Below are 21,984 nucleotides of genomic sequence, written 5' to 3' on the forward strand. Positions count from 1 at the left end.
CATTGAGAATATCAAGTGATGAAGAGCTTTTCTTCCAGTAAAATCATCTTAAACTGTACAGCAGTTCAGGCACATAACCATATTTGTCATTTCAAAGTTCAGGCAGTCAGTCCAGCACCCGCACCCTCTTCTTCCTCAGCCAGGCCTTTGGAATGTGTCAGAATGTGGTTTTCCATGGTCTGCTTGAACAATGCTTGGACGTCCCTGGAAAAGATGTGGCCTTGAAGGCAGCATATGGTGCTGTAAAATCTCAGTGAGCTTTTCTGCATTAATGCTGCCATCACAGAAGTGGAAATGAGCTTTGCCGAGGGCCCTGATCCAACCCCATACCATCACAGAGCCTGGCTGCAGGGACTGGTTGCTGACAGCAGGCTGGATGCTGCTTTGGCTCTTTGCTCCATTTCTTCCAACAAAGATCTGGAATACTGATGGGTCTGACCACAGTACACGTTTCCACCGTGTGATGGTCCATCCCAGATGCCTCCGAGCCCAGAGAAGTGGACGCCGCCTCTTTTCTGAAGCTTCTTTTCTGCACAGTAAAGCTTGTGAATGGAACTCTGTATTGTAGTGCTTGACAAAAGTTTCCACAGTAATCCCTTGTCCATGTGCTTCTATCAGCTGTTGATGAATGACGGTTCTTGATGCAACGCCGTCTGAGGGGTCAGAGGTCACGGGTGTCCAGCTTAGGCTTGCTCCCTTGTCCTTTACACTGAAACTCCTCCAGATTCCTTGAATGCTGTAATGATATTCTGCTCTGTAGAGGCAGAAATATGCAGATCCCTTCCAGTCTTTCTCTGAGGAACATTGTTTTTAATCACATTTGAGGACAAACTTTAGCTCCTCTGAACATCTTTTGTGCCAAATCATAATAACTATCATCTGATGTCTAATTTTCTTTATTACTAACCCACATCACAACCTTTTAAAAACATTTTTCAGACCTGAAATGCAACTAATAAAATTGAAAAAAACATTTAATATCTTGAGTCCTGATGGATTTATTCTGGAAGAAAACGTCCTGCCAAAAAAGAGAATGGAAATATTAGAAGTAGATAGACTACATGAGGAACTATAAGTTCCTCATGTAGGATAACAGTCATAAGTCTTTTAAGGTTTTATCATTTGTTATCATTCAGTTTTATTTACATACCATCAAATCGCAACAAATGTTATCTCGAGGCATTTCAACTACAGTCCATTTTAAACTAATTGTAATCCAATTCATTGTAATAAGATTCCAATTAAATCACATTCATTAAAATCCAAGTTGGTCTAATCCGTATAATTTCAGTCAGTTTAAAAAGGCTGTCATTTGATTTTGACATGTTAGATTTAATAATTAATCAATTTCTCCGCCCATTTCGTGAGCACAGAGTGTCAGCCCTGTCGGGACGGCTGGATTCTTTACCAGGAAAAGTGCTACCTGTTTTATGATGAACCCCCAAGTTGGAAGACATGGCCACAAAGTCGAACTTATTGCAAAGACAAAGCTGCAGATCTGGTTGTTATTGATAATCTGCAAGAACAGGTGAGCTATAAAGAGCATAAATGGCATTTTCCAAATTTCCATTTTCTTTTGAATTATTATAACTGATGCCTTTACTAAAGTGTGAATGATTCCGATGATCCGCCATGTCATGACTTCCAGGAATTTGTCAGTAAAAACATCCGGTATTACCAGAGCCTTAACCATGGATACTGGATTGGGTTAAAAGAAACTGACCTGGTTCACACCTGGTTCTGGATTGATGGACGCAACGACACTCTTGGGTAAGTAAAAATAAATATTGACCACGACTACGGCCCGGTGCTGAGACAGAAAAAGAAAGGATTTAGTTTTAATGCAAATTCAAAGTATAAACTATTGTTTCACCAGGATTTGATGTCAGCTGTTTGTTTCTTGCAACACTGAACTTGTTTGATTTAATTAAGTGCATTAGCTGTACTATGAACGCTATTAATATTGCTCATGTGTACATTTTAAGGTACTGGGTGGAGCAGGAGATAGGTCAATCAGGTCCATATGCACTGGTTATCCCTAAAAGGAACGCAACACAGAGCTGGGACACATCTGATCATAAATTTCAACTCAAATTCATCTGTGAGATGGAAGCTTTGATCAGGTCAAATTAGTGAACACTGTGTCCGACTTTGTCCTCTTTGCGTCGCATGCATAGCTGCAGACTTGCTTCATCACTTTTGAATAAGAAAATCCAAACATATGTTGATGTATCTGCTAATGCTCTTTAGACAGTTTGTGTCCTGATTTGTAAGAATGAATTTTATCACTTTAATGTGTCTTTTTAAAGACTGAATAATATTGTTCTGAATAATGGGACAATAATGAGGAACTTACTTCGACTTCTTCTGATTATAGATTGTATGGTAATTCATTCACATATGAGGGGTGGGTGTAAAAATGGAACTGATGTAAACTGTAACTGAGGCGGGATGTTTTTAAGTCAGTTAATGAAAATAGTTGTGATGTATTTGCCATTTTTTTCAGGGAAATATCCTCGATTGGAAGATAATCGTCATGAAAACGCTTGCAAACTTGTAAAGGCATTGTTAAACTGTTTGTATTGATTAGCAGAGCGCTTTGGATTGTATGATTAAAATTGTGAATTGATTTGATAAACTTGATTGACATTTTATTTTATATTTTTTTGCACCAGCCTTCAGACGTTTAAATGTCGAGTTACATCTGCAGAGGAAGAGATTTGCCTGACTTTTTAGAAGATGCAAGATAAATAATGGCTCTGCACTGTACACCAGTTCATGTTGTGATCTGTCTTTGAAGTGAAATGCCTTCTTAACTTCATGAGTTGCTTCAGCTCATGTGGGTAAATGGACTTGTATAGTGCTTTTCTTGTCTAACTGACCACTCAAAGTGCTTCTAACACTACATGCACTCATGCTCATACAGCACATCTTAAGTCTACACATAACTACATGCATTCCAACACTGGGTTAGTCCATTCATACACTGATGGATACATTGGGGGTTCAGTGTCTGGAAGCTGGAGTTGAACCACTGACCTCCTGATTTCTGATTCCTCCTGAGCTACAGCCACGCCAGGTGATAAACAATCTCTGTGTTAAAGTTGGGGGAATAATCATACTAAGCATCCTCTGAAGCCATCATGCTCTGCTACACCCAGTTGCTTTGGCTTCCTCTGTTTCTTCCTGTAATTGCATTGCATTCATGTGAAAAAGAAAACGCGTCCTCTTTCATTTTAAAAAATCTGGACGTTCTTGCTTCACGAACTGTGCAGCAGAACATCAGGACTTTTCTAGGATGTTTGTTAGATACAGATGGTGGGTGTGGTGCATCCACAAATCACCCACTGCAACAGTCGTTGCTCAGGAGAAGCGTGGGGAAACAAAAATGAATGAAGTAAATGCACTTGTACTAAACTAATACTGATCAGTCTACCTGACGGTGCATTCATAGAAGTGTAAGATGATAGTTCTGAACCATGGCATATTTGGAGAAAGCATTACCTGAACAGGGACTGGAACCCTGGACCCTCAGATTAAAAGTCTGATGCTCTACCGACTGAGCTATCCAGGCTCTGAGTGTGACAGATCACAGTTTAAATGACACTTTTTATAAAAACACACAACCCGACTGGTTTATTGGCTGATACAAATGTTAAAGCTTTAACCTAACAGTGTGTAGTTTGGCCTTCAGTTTCTAATTCAAGCATCTTTGGTACCTGAGACACCAAACAGTCGTCCATCAGACACGTTTGGAGCTCCAATGAACGTCTCTCGCTCTTGTATTTTTGGTGGTTGATCCCAGTTACCATTGTTGGACTCCAGCGGACTCCAGTACAATTCAACTGTCAGAAACGTTGTCTTGGCTATTGGTGAGTCCGCTCTGATTGGCTATTCAGAACAGCAAATATGTCTACGAGGAAGTGTTTTCATTGTCTTTGAGAATCCTCGTCATACACAACGAAGAAGATCATAACCCTTGCTGTCTTTAACGTATGTTTTAAGAGTAGCAGAAGTGGAGCAAAGAAGCATTCCCACTGTAGGAATCTTTTGCAGTTCCTATAACGTTTTCAGGAATAGGGCCGTTTTTTCGTGCATTCGGACATAGAGGAACTAGGGACCACGGCCCTCAGTTCCTAGAACCATTTTAGCTCCTTCTCCGAGGTCTTTTCTGGGTTCAACAGGAACACATATGACGTAGGTGTTTGGTGGCTGGTAGCTCCGCCCCTTGTCTGAAATATTTACTCATACAACACGGACACAACCGGCGCCTGTTTAATAAGTTAAACTTAGACGTTGTCTCCTTTGCCTGCGGCGCTCTTCTCTCCTTCATGAAATGAAGAAGTATCGCCCGCTGCTGGATTCTTCATCTCCTGACTCTCGCTGTGTGCTCTTCCAGCCTCCATCTTAGATGCCTGATGTGATCATCCATGATTAATATCACCGTCATGCAGACCATAAACACGGTGGCCTCCTCGCGGGTTTTGTTTTGTTGTTGAGTGTGGCGCTAAAGTAACACGTCTGTCGCTGACGGCTGCGTCACATCAGTCCCGATCAAGGTTCCCGACTCATGTGCGAATCGAAAATGAAACAGTTCCACTGGGGAAGGGCAGTTCTTATAGCTAAATTGGAGGTGGACAGTTCTTAGAACTCTCTGTCCAAATGCACCTATTGGCTTTAAAGTGACCAGTGTAGAGTTGTTCTCTGCATTCATAGAAGTATAAGATAATGCAATGATAGTAACCATGACATATTCAAAGGTAGTATCGCCTGAACAGGGACTGGAACCCTGGACCCTCAGATTAAAAGTCTGATGCTCTACCGACTGAGCTATCCAGGCTCTGAATAAAACAGATCACAGTTTAAATTACACTTTTTATAAAAACACACAACCCGACTGGTTTATTGGCTGATACGAATGTTAAAGCTTTAACCTAACAGTGTGTAGTTTGGCCTTCAGTTTCTAATTTAAGCATTTTTGGGACCTTAGACACCAAACAGTTGTCCATCAGACACGTTTAGAGCTCCAATGAACGTCTCTCGCTCTTGTATTTTTGGTGCTTGGTCCCAGTTACCGTTGTTGGACTCCATCGGACTCCAGTACGATTCAACTGTCAGAAACGTTGTCTTGGCTTTTTGGTGAAGAGTCCTCTCACACTGGCTGTTCAGAACAGCGAATATGTCTACGAGGAAGTGTTTTCATTGTCTTTGAGAAACCTCGTCATACACAACGAAGAAGATCATAACCCTTGCTGTCTTTAACATATGTTTTAAGAGTAGCAGAAGTGGCGCAAAGAACACATTAGGCGCATTCCCACTGTAGGAACCTTTTGCAGTTCCTGGAACCTGTTCAGGAATAGGGCCGTTTTTTCATGCATTCGGACATACAGGAACTAGGGACCATGACCCTCAGTTCCTAGAACCATTTTAGCTCCTTCTCCGAGGTCTTTTCTGGGTTCAACAGGAACACATATGACGTAGATGTTTGGTGGCTGGTAGCTCCGCCCCTTGTCTGAAATATTTATTCATACGACACGCACACAACCGGCGCCTGTTTAATAAGTTAAACTTAGACGTTGTCTCCTTTGTCTGCGGCGCTCTGCTCTCCTTCTTTCCTCCATGAAACGAAGAAGTATCGCCCGCTGCTGGATTCTTTGTCTCCTGACTCTCGCTGTGCGCTCTTTCAGCCTCCATCTTAGATGCCTGATGTGATCGTCCATGATTAATATCACCGTCATGCAGACCACGAACACGGTGGCCTCCTCTCTCTCCATGTTAGCTTCTTGGTGGTGTTGTTTTCTTCTCTTCTTACTTTTCGCGGGTTTTGTTGTTGAGTGGCGCTAAAGTAACACGTCTGTCGCAGACGGTTGCGTCACATCAGTCCCGATCAAGGTCCGTTACTCATGTGCGAATGCAAAATGAAACAGTTCCACTGAGGAAGGGCAGTTCTTATAGCTAAATTGGAGGTGGATAGTTCTAAGAACTCTCTGTCCAAATGCACCTATTGGCTTTAGAGTGACCAGTGTAGAGTTGTTCTCTGCATTCATAGAAGCATAAGATAATGCAATGATAGTAACCATGACACATTCAGAGGTAGCATTGCCTGAACAGGGACTGGAACCCTGGACCCTCAGATTAAAAGTCTGATGCTCTACCGACTGAGCTATCCAGGCTCTGAATGTGACAGATCACAGTTTAAATGACACTTTTTATAAAAACACACAACCCGACTGGTTTATTGGCTGATACAAATGTTAAAGCTTTAACCTAACAGTGTGTAGTTTGGCCTTCAGTTTCTAATTCAAGCATCTTTGGTACCTGAGACACCAAACAGTCGTCCATCAGACACGTTTGGAGCTCCAATGAGCGTCTCTCGCTCTTGTATTTTTGGTGGTTGATCCCAGTTACCATTGTTGGACTCCAGCGGACTCCAGTACAATTCAACTGTCAGAAACGTTGTCTTGGCTATTGGTGAGTCCGCTCTGATTGGCTATTCAGAACAGCGAATATGTCTACGAGGAAGTGTTTTCATTGTCTTTGAGAATCCTCGTCATACACAACGAAGAAGATCATAACCCTTGCTGTCTTTAACGTATGTTTTAAGAGTAGCAGAAGTGGAGCAAAGAAGCATTCCCACTGTAGGAATCTTTTGCAGTTCCTATAACGTTTTCAGGAATAGGGCCGTTTTTTCGTGCATTCGGACATAGAGGAACTAGGGACCACGGCCCTCAGTTCCTAGAACCATTTTAGCTCCTTCTCCGAGGTCTTTTCTGGGTTCAACAGGAACACATATGACGTAGGTGTTTGGTGGCTGGTAGCTCCGCCCCTTGTCTGAAATATTTACTCATACAACACGGACACAACCGGCGCCTGTTTAATAAGTTAAACTTAGACGTTGTCTCCTTTGCCTGCGGCGCTCTTCTCTCCTTCATGAAATGAAGAAGTATCACCCGCTGCTGGATTCTTCATCTCCTGACTCTCGCTGTGTGCTCTTCCAGCCTCCATCTTAGATGCCTGATGTGATCATCCATGATTAATATCACCGTCATGCAGACCATAAACACGGTGGCCTCCTCGCGGGTTTTGTTTTGTTGTTGAGTGTGGCGCTAAAGTAACACGTCTGTCGCTGACGGCTGCGTCACATCAGTCCCGATCAAGGTTCCCGACTCATGTGCGAATCGAAAATGAAACAGTTCCACTGGGGAAGGGCAGTTCTTATAGCTAAATTGGAGGTGGACAGTTCTTAGAACTCTCTGTCCAAATGCACCTATTGGCTTTAGAGTGACCAGTGTAGAGTTGTTCTCTGCATTCATAGAAGTATAAGATAATGCAATGATAGCAACCATGACATATTCAAAGGTAGTATTGCCTGAACAGGGACTGGAACCCTGGACCCTCAGATTAAAAGTCTGATGCTCTACCGACTGAGCTATCCAGGCTCTGAATGCAACAGATCACAGTTTAAATTACACTTTTTATAAAAACACACAACCCGACTGGTTTATTGGCTGATACGAATGTTAAAGCTTTAACCTAACAGTGTGTAGTTTGGCCTTCAGTTTCTAATTTAAGCATTTTTGGGACCTTAGACACCAAACAGTTGTCCATCAGACACGTTTAGAGCTCCAATGAACGTCTCTCGCTCTTGTATTTTTGGTGCTTGATCCCAGTTACCGTTGTTGGACTCCATCGGACTCCAGTACGATTCAACTGTCAGAAACGTTGTCTTGGCTTTTTGGTGAAGAGTCCTCTCACACTGGCTGTTCAGAACAGCGAATATGTCTACGAGGAAGTGTTTTCATTGTCTTTGAGAAACCTCGTCATACACAACGAAGAAGATCATAACCCTTGCTGTCTTTAACATATGTTTTAAGAGTAGCAGAAGTGGCGCAAAGAACACATTAGGTGCATTCCCACTGTAGGAACCTTTTGCAGTTCCTATAACCTTTTCAGGAATAGGGCCGTTCTTTCGTGCATTCGGACATACAGGAACTAGGGACCATGGCCCTCAGTTCCTAGAACCATTTTAGCTCCTTCTCCGAGGTCTTTTCTGGGTTCAACAGGAACACATATGACGTAGATGTTTGGTGGCTGGTAGCTCCGCCCCTTGTCTGAAATATTTATTCATACGACACGCACACAACCGGCGCCTGTTTAATAAGTTAAACTTAGACGTTGTCTCCTTTGTCTGCGGCGCTCTGCTCTCCTTCTTTCCTCCATGAAACGAAGAAGTATCGCCCGCTGCTGGATTCTTTGTCTCCTGACTCTCGCTGTGCGCTCTTTCAGCCTCCATCTTAGACGCCTGATGTGATCGTCCATGATTAATATCACCGTCATGCAGACCACGAACACGGTGGCCTCCTCTCTCTCCATGTTAGCTTCTTGGTGGTGTTGTTTTCTTCTCTTCTTACTTTTCGCGGGTTTTGTTGTTGAGTGGCGCTAAAGTAACACGTCTGTCGCAGACGGTTGCGTCACATCAGTCCCGATCAAGGTCCGTTACTCATGTGCGAATGCAAAATGAAACAGTTCCACTGAGGAAGGGCAGTTCTTATAGCTAAATTGGAGGTGGATAGTTCTAAGAAATCTCTGTCCAAATGCACCTATTGGCTTTAGAGTGACCAGTGTAGAGTTGTTCTCTGCATTCATAGAAGTATAAGATAATGCAATGATAGTAACCATTATATCTTCAGAGGTAGTATCACCTGAACAGGGACTGGAACCCTGGACCCTCAGATTAAAAGTCTGATGCTCTACTGACTGAGCTATCCAGGCTCTGAATGTGACAGATCACAGTTTAAGTGACACTTTTTATAAAAACACAGAACCCAACTGGTTTACTGGCTGATACAAATGTTAAAGCTTAAACCTAACAGTGTGTAGTTTGGCCTTCAGTTTCTAATTCAAGCATCTTTGGTACCTGAGACACCAAACAGTCGTCCATCAGACACGTTTTGAGCTCCAATGAACGTCTCTCGCTCTTGTATTTTTGGTGCTTGATCCCAGTTACCATTGTTGGACTCCAGCGGACTCCAGTACGATTCAACTGTCAGAAACGTTGTCTTGGCTTTTTGGTGAGTCCGCTCTGATTGGCTGTTCAGAACAGTCTACGAGGAAGTGTTTTCATTGTCTTTGAGAAACCTCGTCATACACAACGAAGAAGATCATAACCCTTGCTGTCTTTAACGTATGTTTTAAGAGTAGCAGAAGTGGAGCAAAGAAGCATTCCCACTGTAGGAACCTTTTGCAGTTCCTGGAATCTGTTCAGGAATAGGGCCGTTTTTTCGTGCATTCGGACATAGAGGAACTAGGGACCACGGCCCTCAGTTCCTAGAACCATTTTAGCTCCTTCTCCGAGGTCTTTTCTGGGTTCAACAGGAACAAATATGACGTAGGTGTTTGGTGGCTGGTAGCTCCGCCCCTTGTCTGAAATATTTACTCATACAACACGGACACAACCGGCGCCTGTTTAATAAGTTAAACTTAGACGTTGTCTCCTTTGTCTGCAGCGCTCTTCTCTCCTTCATGGATCGAAGAAGTATCGCCCGCTGCTGGATTCTTTGTCTCCTGACTCTCGCTGTGTGCTCTTCCAGTCTCCATCTTAGACTCCTGATGTGATCGTCTATGATTAATATCGCCGTCATGCAGACCATAAACATGGTGGACTCCTCGCTTTACATGTTAGCTTCTTAGTGGTGTTGTTTTGTTCTCTCCTTACTTTTTGCGAGTTTTGTTGTTGAGTGGCGCTAATGTTACACGTCTGTTGTGTCACATCAGTCCCAAAGTGTAGGATAATGCAATGTTAGTAACCATGACATATTCAGAGGTAGCATTGCCTGAACAGGGACTGGAACCCTGGACCCTCAGATTAAAAGTCTGATGCTCTACCGACTGAGCTATCCAGGCTCTGAATGTGACAGATCACAGTTTAAGTGACACTTTTTATAAAAACACACAACCCAACTGGTTTACTGGCTGATACAAATGTTAAAGCTTAAACCTAACAGTGTGTAGTTTGGCCTTCAGTTTCTAATTCAAGCATCTTTGGTACCTTAGACACCAAACAGTCGTCCATCAGACACGTTTGGAGCTCCAATGAACGTCTCTCGCTCTTGTATTTTTGGTGCTTGATCCCAGTTACCATTGTTGGACTCCAGCGGACTCCAGTACGATTCAACTGTCAGAAACGTTGTCTTGGCTTTTTGGTGAAGAGTCCTCTCACATTGGCTAGAGTTGTCGTATTGTAGGCAGTAAGTACAGAGGATTCTGGGAGTAGAAGTAATAAAACGGGGGCGGCAGGTTCTGAAAGTTAAACTCAGTATCCAGTCTCCATTAATGTTTTTATTTTAAAGTGTTAAGTTGAATGAACCCAGCAAGCTCGCTTACATTGGTGGCAGAGGTGATGTTTTTATATGTTTAGACTTTTTCCGGTGCATGGAAGTTAGCTTGCTGTGTGAGTTAGCGCGAGGCTAAGTTAGCATCACGCGGCGTGGAGACATGACTCTGTCAGGTTCAGTTGGTCTCTGTTTGGTGGATCTACCCGCTCCTTTTGCTGGTGACGTAAGCCAGAGTTTCCTTGGCTGGAGTCCCAGCCCAGGTTGAAGAATGGAGTCACAGTTTCAAAAGTTAAACTCTTACCTACTCAATTACTTCAGTACTTGTAAACCCAAACAAAATGTTCTTGTGAAGAATAGATTGCCTGCTGTGGAATTAAGCTTCCATCTACTGGATATTTGCTGAATCTGCAACTGTAGGCCAAGCCGGTCAGTTTCAGGGCAAAGCTTCTGCAACACCAGCTCAACATCAGTCAATGTCATCGGTTCATGTTATCCTTTTTGCTGATTCCTCGATTGCAGATAACAAGCTGAGTATTGGCTGATACCGATGTTAGGACGATATATCTGTGCATCCCTCCATGAATCCATGAAGCTGAAAATGTGTTTCTGAATGAAAGAGGCAGGTATATGCAGAGTGAACTTTCTGCTCAACAGTGAGTGTTTCTCAGACAGAAAGACACTTTCTATAAAGATACAGAGGAATGAATTGAGCAGAGTGCAGGATGCAGAGGTTCTTCAGTGAATGTGGTGTTGAAGGTGTGGAGGTGGATCAGTGTGTCAGAGGAGTTTATCTTCATGGGATCAGGCAGGAGGAGAAGACCTTGTCATCAGTGAGTTAAACTGCAGTTTAACTCTGCTGTGAACAGCCTGAACAACACTGCTGCAGCTGTAGTTTGTTCAGTGAGTTAAGGGCTCGTAGCTGTGAACCAGTTGATGATTTTAGCTCAGAAAGGCAGTTCATACAGGTCAGTGGATCCACTGCTGGGAAACACTGCCAGACCTGTTAGGCCCAAGTGCATTGTGGGAATGTTTGGCAGCGAGCTCTGTCCATGAGATCTACATGAAATCACGTCTGTCTTAGTGTGGAATTCTAACCTGAGCGACCTTAAGACTCCCCGGGTGGAGTTCCTGGGGTTTAGGTCGGACATGTTGTTCTGACTGAGTGACGCAGAGCTGGATGCCGTCTTTGCAGAAATCCAACTAAGTCCCCCAAACACAGGACACAGAATGATGAAATCATTCCTTCATGCCAGGGGACTGCTGCTGCAAAGTGAGTCTGATATGAAGTGGATCCTTATGTGAAAGTCCTCTGTAAGCTGCATCAGTGCAGTCTCTCTGCTTTGTGTCAAAGAAGCTGTGAATGAACCTTCTTCACATTTAGATCTGATGCATTAGATCTTCTTTTTCTTTGTCCTTCACGCTGGAATAGATGCTTCAGCCGTTTAACTGTTCATCTGTCTGCTGCAACAAACAATGGAGCATCTCCAGTGCTGGAGAGCTTCCTTGGTGCCATCAACACGTCTGGTTTGCCATCACCTGTGCGCTCTGACAGGCTGCTGAGAATACTGAGGTCGCCCATTTCATGGTGGAACAGCGAGGAGAGAACCCAGACTCACACGTTACCGGAAGGAGTTTCCATAACCAACGGTGAGGTTTCCATGGCGATGTATTATGAGAAAAGCTCTGCAGGAGAGCACATAATGAGTGTTATTATTCCCCAACGTTCATCCTGCTGTTCCTCTGCAGGACTCTCACTGGCCTCATTCACAAATTCTGCTTTGTCCTCCATTACTGACAGAAAACACTGAACAAAGCATGAATGACATCTGTCATCTGCTTCAGAGCCTGTTGTTTTTTCATATTTCCTAAATGTAAAGTATATTTGAGGGGGAAAGATCTTCAGACATGTTTTCCTTCTTCTTATTTCTTGTGTTGGAACTGTTTGTATTTGCAGCAGCATCAAACATTTTCAGACTTAGTTTTTCAGGCGAGTGCTCCACCAAGACCAGATTAGGCTGGACACACATTTCTAAAGCCATCACTGAACTTATGAGCATCAGTTTCCTCATTGTAGAGTCATAACATCCACCAGCTAGAAGTTCTAATTCAGAGCTGAAACATCTTCTCTTCCTGCTTGGAATGTTTCTCTGAATCATGTCTCTTGTTCTTCCAGGATAGAACGCTGATGGACAGATGTTTCCATTCCAGTCCTTGACCCATTCCATACTCTGTTTCTCAGCCTGGAGAGAGAAGGGCTTTTGACCCCTGATGATGAGTCATCTCTTTGCTCTCCACTGGGCTTTTCTGCCTCAGCTGCAGAGGCAACTTGCCTTCTTCATGGATGCTTGGAAGCATCACGGCCTGAGAGCAGCAGGCAGCCAGTCTCCCCACCAGCTTTGGACATCATTCAGACACCTTCAGGATCCTGATCAGGTGTGTTAAAACAGCTGAGTGCATCATATCAGGAGCCATTATTTAAATGATACATTTAAAAGGCCTAAAATGATTTGGCTAGATTACATAACTTAATGTTTATACTGAGGAGAACTGATTTCATAGCTTCAGTTTAAAACTGCAACTGAAAATGTTTCAGTGAAACATCTGAAGATGCCAAAGCTTTTGTTTAAGTCTCCAGAAAGCCTACAAAATATTGAATAAGCTTAAAACTGTGATGGTGTTTTATTTGTGTTCAGGTGGAGGCAGACTGTGGGACTGACTGGGATGGACCACACGGCTCTGATGACCTCGGAGGTGAAACGGACCGAGTTGAAGGAGCCCAAGTGCAGCTTGAAGGACACCTGAGCGAGAACATGGCCAGGTCACCTGACCCCGATGTTCCCTTCATGGATGCACTCCACATCTATGCAGCCGCACCACAGCAGCTGATGCAGCCACAGCAGAACTGGACGAGTTCACCAACGTTCACACACTGCTGGATGGAAAAGTGCACCAAACACTTCATGTTCAATCGTCTTTATTAACCAAACTTTAACATTTGTAAATAAAACTTCAGATTGAAATGTTTGTTCTCAGTTCTCCTGAACTGTTACCAACCTCACACACTTCCAGTTAATGAGGTAAAGCCTTAACATGGCTCACTGCTCCACAGCCTTCAATGAGCAGCATGAAACAGAGGAACAGACTAACTGCTACAACTTTGAAATGTTCAACTTAAAGACGCTCAGTTTCTCACATTATTCACATCAGATCATTCCAAAGCCAAAGTCTGTACTTCTAACAGACGCTTGGAGCTTTTCTCTGAATGTCTGCTAGCTTTGGCTCTTCAGAGGCAGTTTCAGCAGGTCCTGCAGGCTGAGGCTACAGGCGTGGTCATTTCAGGAGGAACTCCTGCATACAGGTGCTGGGGAGGTATACTCCAACCTGTCCACAGCTTCAGGAGTTGGTGCAGTTCCTGAGAGGAGCCCACAGAGACACAGTCAGAAGTATTTAAAGCTGCCAATAAGATGCTGAACAGCAGAACTTTCTCAAGTTTACCCAAAGATCAAAGAATCTCTGCTTCACCTGTAAAAAGAAACTGGTCTTTCTGCGGTAAAATAAAACAATGTTTCCATCATGTTACCGGGTAGATTTTCCACCACCAGGTTTCAGAAATATGGAGTCAGTGTGAAGAATCAGCAGCAGCTTTAGGAGATGAACATTGTTCAGGTCTGTTTCTCTGAGAGAACATTTACAATCTGAGCATTTTCAGTGTGGTCTCTCAGAAAGCCTGAGCTGCACGTCTCCTCCAGGCTGCTGTGCTCATCCTCACTATCTGGCATCGGCCTCATGATCCTTTTCAGGATGGTCTGAGAAGTAAAAACAGCCTCAGAGGCTGTAAACTGAAATGGTTTATTAACAGAACAGAGCAGCACTTTTATAGAAGCACATTTTATTGGATAGAACATTGGAGGCTTGTAATCTCTGAATGATAGAACTGCAACATGTTCCACTTAAAGCCTTATTCCACTTTTATCAGTACAATCCCAATAAAAGCCCTGCTGGTACTGATGGAAGCAGTCAGCATGTTCAGGTGAGCAGCCTGTGAGTCCACAGCTGGCTGTGCAGATGTTTGAAAAGGACAGCAGCTGGGGCAGGACGCTCTTTGATCATGTTGGGAACCCCGCTGTCTTTCAGCCCCTGACGTAGCTGCTTTATTTGTGTTGGTCTCCGTTCGATGACCTACAGAAAGGATCAGAGAGTTTGCAAAGCATCATTTAGATGCAGCTGTTGGTGGAAAAAAGAGACGATTGGATCAGTTTGTTCTGCAGTTAATATACATTCAAATCTTTCTCCACATGTACTTCATTTCATTTTGATTTATTCAGACCGCATGCTGCAGGATTTTCTCTGTTGTCATCATTAATGGGAGGAAGAGCCCAGCTGAAGGCCAGGCTGTTCAGCTCACATCGCTCCGGTGGAGGCGGCTCCCTCTGACTATCAAGCTCCAGTTAACAGCGTGAGGCAGCGTTCCATCACTGATGCGCTCCATGCTTTCTGTGGTAGATCCAAAGTCAACATGTCTGCATGATAGCACCAGAATAATCAGTTCAAGTTCATTTCAAGAAGTTGCGTCATGACAAAATACAACGATGACATGAAGGAACACTCGCTGCAGATGCCACATCAGCAACATCTGGATCAGGGCAGTCAGAAAGCTCAAATACAGCAGACTCCTGGTTACTTCCAACGATAAGCTGCAACATGGATGGGCTCAGTCCAGCGAAGCGAGGAGCTCCATGAATAAAGGAATGTCCTGTGGCCCGTCCAGCTGCTCTGAAAACATCTGCATCTATCAGGCTCTGCAGGTGGGTGGGACCTTGTGATGGTCTGCCCCACCGAACAGAAGAGTTCTGCCAGTGTTCTCTGAGAGGGAAAGAACAAGATAGAATTAAAAGCTGATTTCAGCTGAGACAGCAGCATCATCCTGACAGATTTAACTTTTTAATCGCAACTGTTTCCAGGAAATATCTACCTCCAATTCTGCTTTCTGTGGTGTCAGAAGAACAGATTTGTTTGAGTCCAAATACCAGATATGAGACCATTTTCAGCTCAAGAATATTTCTTTGTGAGAAATAACTAAAACTCTGTCCAAGAGCTTCCACCATGGACCAATGTGCCTTCTGCTGTCATCAGTTTGGAGAAAAAAACAAAAAGGGTGCTTGTCTGGAGTAAATGTCCAGTCACACGTGTTCTCTCTGTTTCACAGACTGTCCTTTGCCATTTGTCTTGTGTTCTCAGAGTGAAACACGAGGTTCAGAGTGGTAGAGAATGTAAAGCTTGTCCTGGCCCGGTGTCAGAGTTACCAGCAAAGCAGACGTGTTCCAGCACAGATCAGCGGTCACAAAAGGTTCTTTTTGCACACCAAACCAGTTCTCTTCATAAGGTTTGTCAGGCCCGTTAGACGCAGAAGCAGTGCAGCGTGAATCTAAAGGTGATAAAATCTGAGTCTACTGGAGAAACAATGCTGCAAACGCTTTGCATCAGATCTGTTATCACTGGTGTGTCCTCAGGTTTCCACTGATACACACGAGGGCTGCTGAGCTTCAAACGAACACCAGTAAATGTGTCCTGGTGGAGGTCGGTGACGTTCACCACCTGCAGAACATCTGGTGCAGAGGTTAGACAAATCTGCACATCAGATCTCTGCAGAGCAAACCGATCAGACACAGTTCAGACAGTAAAAAGCACGCTTCACCGAGTGTCCCTGCAGGGTAACACACCGGAGAGGAATGGGTCACTTTTCCTTCACCACCTGCACCCACAGAATAAACATGCTGTCCACTCATTTTCAGCTTGTTAGCAGGAACAGCAGATGAGGGAACGACAGACCTCGCTGCTCCGGAGTCGACTCAGAAAGAAACAGGCTGGCCAGCAACAGGAGAGTCAGCTGAGGACATTTATGGCTTTTATCAGCATACTGCACAAACGAAGCTTCTAAAGGTTTAAACTTCTTCTCCAAATAAGCCACAGCTTTCAAAATCTCATGGTTGTCATCATGAGCAGGAAGACTTCCTTCATTGTGTGAGCTGTGTGTCTGATATCAGCAGCAATTTACTTCCCTGCAGTGACAGAACGTGTTTTTCATGCTTTAGGGTCCAGATGTGCAGCATGTGACAGTCCAAAGACGAGGCAAAGAGCCTCCGGCAGGTTCTGCAGACCATCCATCACCATACCTCCCTCAGCAATGATGCCAGTCGACACCGGGTGAAGGTGCAGCTGGTTTGGAGTGAGCTGCACATCTTCACGGGCAACAGCCAGCAGCCCGACAGATACCTGTGCCCAGGTCTCAGTGTCACAATCCTGTGATGAAAGCCAACAAAAACATGACGTTACAGCAGGGAAACGTTGGAAACTGTCACCATGTCATCTGTCCTGCCCACACTGCCTTCCAGCCTTGTGCATTAAAGGAATACTCGGAGGATCTGGGAGTTAACCCTTTCTCCATCATTTTCACAGTGAGACAACATGATCAGTCTCTTTCTGTTCCTGTACACCCAGCAGCTGCCTTTCAGCTCCTAATATCACAGCTCAGCTCAGCTCAGCTCAGCTCAGCTCAGCTCAAACAATAGCAGTGGATACAAGTCAGTGGCATACTCTGTAAAAGTGAACATGATCTGCGCTAAGCTAAGGTGTGATGCTAACAGCTGGAAGCCAGCCGCTGGACTACATCAGTCTAGAAAACATTTAAGATTCTTTTGAGGCATTTCTGCTTTATTTGATAGTGACAGTAGAGGCAGAAAAAGCAGGGGGAGAGAGGAGGAAACAAGCAGCAAAGGGCTGCTTTAAGTTAAATTAAGCTGTCGATAAAGCAGCATTCAAAAGCTACAGCACAAAAATGTCTGTGACAGTCTGTAGGAAACACGTGTCGCTGCATTATCTGACAGAGCAGCAAACAAGTTACTGACTGGAGAAACAATCCACAGCTGTGACAGAGAGCAGCAACAGAAGCTCTACAGGGGTTGTAGGCTGTACTTCTATCACATCGGATGTACTGTAGATTTCTAGGGACGATCCATCTGAGTTCAGCTGAGGCGAGTTGGACCCACGAGGGATGTTCCTGACCAACAATTTGCTCGACGATTAGTCTAAAACTTAAATTTAGACAAAGTAAAAATATGTCTCAAGATTTTCTCAAGGCCTCAGGACACAGATGCAGGGTCGAGTTCAAAGTCAAGACTGTTTATTCATATAAACAACAGGTTGACAATCTGCTCACAGAGAAAAATAAATTGTAAATAAATTACAACAAAGGATACGCTCGACTGCAGGCTGAAGGAAGCTGTGGCTGTGGAACAAAGAGGCGAGGGTGAGGCTCATGGTGGAAACAACACACTGGCACAAGACAAGGGAGACACAGACTATTAGAGCACAAGAGGAGCCAAGGAGAACAGCTGGAAACACTTTGGAATCAGGGAAGACAATCAGACGCAGACACTGGAGGAAGGGCAAGGTACCTGAAAGGAGAGGGATGTTAGTGATTTCAAAATAAAACAGGAAATGACGAGACAAGACATGAATCAAAACTTAAATTGTCACAGATTTCTTTTAAAAAAATCAGAGGTTTAAAAATACTTTTGACAGTAAAATTGCACATTGGAAAACAACTTAGACCCCAAAAAGTGACCAAAGTCCGACTGTGTTTGAAGTACTTGAGGGAACTGAAAAAATGACTTTAACAATTAACTATCATGGCACAAGAAGCTCTGACAATGAAGACATTTTCTTAAAGTCCATGTGTGTGAAATGTTGGGATAATCTGTGTTTATATTTGAGTCACCTTCAAATGAAGAGAAGTTACAACATGAACAAGGGAACCCAGAGAAGGATGCAAGATTTGGATAGCAAGCATTTCCCAGCTGGTCGGCTGTTGTCATGTTTCCTGAGCGATTTACACAAGTCAAACAAATTCCCAACATCTGACACTGAAACACATGTTTGGTCCTGCAGTAAACCTGGAGATTAAGAGGGGTTTCCCCTTTTTTATCCTTTCAAAATAAAGAATGAGCAGATTTCTCACTCATTTTGGTCACAGGCCCATTATACGTGACTTACAGTTTATCATAGAGGGAGAAGGACAAGGAGAGGAGCCGTTCATCCCTGCACTCTGTGGGGCTACAGACCGGTGCGCAGCCGCAGCTTCTCTGCAGACTCAGACTGAGTCAAATGAACACGGAGCAAACGACTCCCCTGCTCCATGGAAATTTAACTATGGCTGCAGCCCTGACGTTTAATGTACTCATAAACAACTGTTGCTTTCATTCGCGTGACATATTTTTCCTTCACCCACACTGTATTCAAAGTAAAAAAAAAAAAAAAACTTCACCATTTCTTTCAAGGAAAGACAGCGCCAGTGCATTATGAAGCTCATTTATCCTCCTCTCTGCGTCAGACACATTCATGCTGCGTTCACTGAAAAAACGTTATTTCCACGTTGCAAATTTGAAAGTCCGGCCAAAATGCCATCCTGTCAACTTGGTGAAAACGGAAAACTCGTGCTACAACATTTCAAATGTGGGACTTTCAAAGTAATTAGGCTTTGGAACTGTAAAAAGGTTTTAAGAAAATCACAGGACTATGGTGGGAAACCGCCCAAACTCGCTTTAACCATGGCCCGAACAGGCTAACGTTAGGCCTGTTTGGTAGCTCGCTAACGCTAACGCCAATAAATGCTAACGTTAGCTAGCGAACTCTAACAGTCGTAGCACTAATTAAAACATATTAACGAACATGATTGATAACTTACCTTATTTATTGTTATCCAAAATAAAGGACAAGAAGGCGCAAAAGTGGAGTGAGCAGGCTCCCCTCAGTGACCCGGCCTGTGTGCTGGACTGGTGCGTTGCTGAGCGGGAGAGATGAATATTGCTACTGCGCATGTTTTTCACCAAGTTCCTGTCACTTCATAAATAACAATCATAAGTGCGTATTGTTAATAGCCGAGTAAAGTTAACTAGTGTATGTATGTCAGGACAGCTATTGGATTTGACAGAGAATGAGATGAAAAAAAGTGATCACAGATGCATTTTCTGGCGCTTTTTTTTTTTTTTTTTTTTAAGGGAGGTGTTTGTTGGCCACCAACCTGGACTTCATGACCCGAACATATCGGGGGAAATACAGACTATTCCCTGAGGGAGGTCGGTATGTATTCGCCAGAAACAGTAGCCCTAATCACTTAACACTCCTTAGGCAGCGACCGGTATTTATAGTAGTCTCACCCGCTCTGGTTCACAGTGATGGTGTTGCGGTCAATACCATCTCCATCGATACAAAGCAGATAACAGGGAGGTGAGAAAGTGCACAGGTGTTATTACAAAGTTATTACAAGTGCATAAAAAAGATCTGTACACCATTTTTTGGGTACATTTTCTCTCCCGTGAGTCTTTGTGGAATTCTTTAAAAGTCGCCTTCCAGTTGCCCCGGAAAGCAGGACACGTCACTGTTCTGAACTGACAAGTTAGAAAATGATAGAAAATCCATTGATTGTTCCTCTTTAAGTAGTAGCGGAGAAAAGCGGCTCATCACAAAGTCCCATCAGAGAAATTGGTGTTAATGGCATGCTTTTTATCCACAAGGGTAGTTATTTCTAATCGTCAGAGAAGTATAGTTTAGGTTTTTAAAATTCTCTTTCAGGACTTCTTCAGTGAGAAATGACAATGGTTGTGGCAACATCAGCTGATGAAAAAGATTTGCAGCTGGTCTGAAGCTTTCAGAAATGTTCCACCCTGACCTCTTTCCGATCTGGGAAGCTAAGCAGGTGGTCAGTACCTGGTTGGTACTTGGACGGGAGACCTCCTGGGAATACCAGGTGCTGTAAGATTTTTCACTTTGCTATAAAAAACTTCACATCCACAATCAGTTCACTGGAAGATTATTGGAACAAATTCTTGACTGAAAGTGACAAATCTTTGATGATCATTAATCACACAAAGCGGAGCTTCTTCTTATGTTTCTATGCAGCTGAGCTCTCATCATGATGATGGTGATGTGTGTAGAAATCCTGCTCTTCAGCACATTTAATTTAACATCCAATAAGGTTTAAAGTTCCCATTTTCAGCTTTGATGCTGCTTCCACATCTCTTATTCTCTGTAATACATCTCCAGGTGTTATTTCATGATGAATACCAGATGCTATAAAACAGACTTGTGGGAGGGAAACAGATGTAAGTTGTACATTTAAGAAAAATGTTTATTAGCCAGCCAACGTTAGAGCGCCAGTGGAAGCTAATATGCTAACATTAAACTTCTTAACATTAGCGCTATAGCTAGCTAAGACACTAACGTTAGTTAATGCGCTAACATTCAACTTTTTGACGTGGAAGTGATGTGTTTGGCTTTATTCTTTATTTCCCTTCACTCCTACAGTTCTCTAAGTCAGGCAAGTCCAGCAGCTGACCTTATCTCCTGCAGATTAGCCGCTTGATTTGCTATTAGCTTCTGAAGCCATTTTATGTTAAACCAAACTAAAAGGGCGCCATAAGCTAACCTGAGGATATGGTGTGTGTTAGTTATCTCAAGTGTTTCCTTGCAAGCTAAATTAATATTCAATTGAAATGCTGTTTGCATTTCCTGGAAAATGATGTTACTTCCAGATGTGTTGGTTGATGATGAACTGTTCATCTCAAGCGTCTGAACAACTTAAATGTTTTTATTCTCAGATATTTGATACAGAGAAAACCAGAATATTGTGTCAGTCCCACCAAAATGAGACTTTTTGCAATGCATTTGAACAGGACTGTCTTTATCTCTTTCCCTCTCTCAGATAATGATGTGGATGGTGACACAGCCGACTGTGGCCTCACAGACAACACGGTTGGTCCTTTTTCAAGGATCTTTCAACAAGCAACTGAGATTCAGTCTGTTTTTGTCCCAGCAAAAAGAGTCAGTAACATCACTGACTTTAGAGCACGAGCCTCCAGAGGAACGGCAGCAAAGTGCTTCTTCAGCATCGTTCAGGGAAATGTATGAATACACTTTCAGTTGTCCTCCTAAATCACAGCTTGTGTGAATGATCATTTTTTAAGTATTTATTGTTGCTTTGATATATAATCTCACCTAAAATGTCAAACTAAAAAAGTTAGAAGGAAGATATTTTGTAAACTCATGCTAAAGACGGCAAATACATCATTTACACACATGGACAAAATTGTTGGTACCCCTCAGTCAAAGAAGGAAAAACCCACAATTCTCACTGAAAGCACTTGAAACCTACAAAAGTAACAATAAATAAAAATTCATTGAAAATTAAATAATCAAAATCAGCCATTACTTTTGAAATGTTGATTAACATAATTATTAAAAAAAAAAAAACTAATGAAATAGGGCTGGACAAAAATGATGGTACCTCTATAAAAGATTGAAAACTATTTGACCAGAGTGACATGATTAACTCAGGTGTGTCCTTTAACTGACATCACAGGTGTTTCCAAACTCATAATCAGTCAGTCTGCCTATTTAAAGGGAGACAAGTAGTCACTCTGCTGTTTGGTGAAAAGGTGTGTACCACACTGAACATGGACAACAGAAAGCGGAGGAGAGAATTGTCCCAGGACATCCCAAAAAAAATTATAGACAAACATCTTAAAGGTGAGGCTATAAGACCATCTCTAAACAGCTTGAAGTTCCTGTGACAACAGTGGCTCATATTATTCAG

The 21,984-nt window shown here is 43.2% G+C and overlaps 6 non-coding genes across 6 annotated transcripts; all 6 read right to left on the reverse strand.

Annotated features, from left to right (window-relative positions):
- Positions 1-3,501: 3,501 nt before the first annotated feature.
- Positions 3,502-3,574, reverse strand: trnak-uuu (transfer RNA lysine (anticodon UUU)). Its single transcript has one exon. It is a non-coding gene; the product is annotated as a tRNA-Lys (tRNA).
- A 1,193-nt stretch (positions 3,575-4,767) lies between these two features.
- Positions 4,768-4,840, reverse strand: trnak-uuu (transfer RNA lysine (anticodon UUU)). The gene has a single exon. It is a non-coding gene; the product is annotated as a tRNA-Lys (tRNA).
- Positions 4,841-6,100: 1,260 nt separating this feature from the next.
- On the reverse strand, positions 6,101-6,173 carry trnak-uuu (transfer RNA lysine (anticodon UUU)). The gene has a single exon. It is a non-coding gene; the product is annotated as a tRNA-Lys (tRNA).
- A 1,193-nt stretch (positions 6,174-7,366) lies between these two features.
- trnak-uuu (transfer RNA lysine (anticodon UUU)) lies at positions 7,367-7,439 on the reverse strand. Its single transcript has one exon. It is a non-coding gene; the product is annotated as a tRNA-Lys (tRNA).
- A 1,260-nt stretch (positions 7,440-8,699) lies between these two features.
- Positions 8,700-8,772, reverse strand: trnak-uuu (transfer RNA lysine (anticodon UUU)). Its single transcript has one exon. It is a non-coding gene; the product is annotated as a tRNA-Lys (tRNA).
- Positions 8,773-9,830: 1,058 nt separating this feature from the next.
- trnak-uuu (transfer RNA lysine (anticodon UUU)) lies at positions 9,831-9,903 on the reverse strand. The gene has a single exon. It is a non-coding gene; the product is annotated as a tRNA-Lys (tRNA).
- Between the last annotated feature and the right edge of the window lie 12,081 nt (positions 9,904-21,984).

Source organism: Leuresthes tenuis, unplaced genomic scaffold (genome assembly GCF_036924035.1).
Source record: "Leuresthes tenuis unplaced genomic scaffold, fLeuTen1.0.hap1 SCAF_1, whole genome shotgun sequence".
Classification (NCBI taxonomy): domain Eukaryota; kingdom Metazoa; phylum Chordata; class Actinopteri; order Atheriniformes; family Atherinopsidae; genus Leuresthes; species Leuresthes tenuis.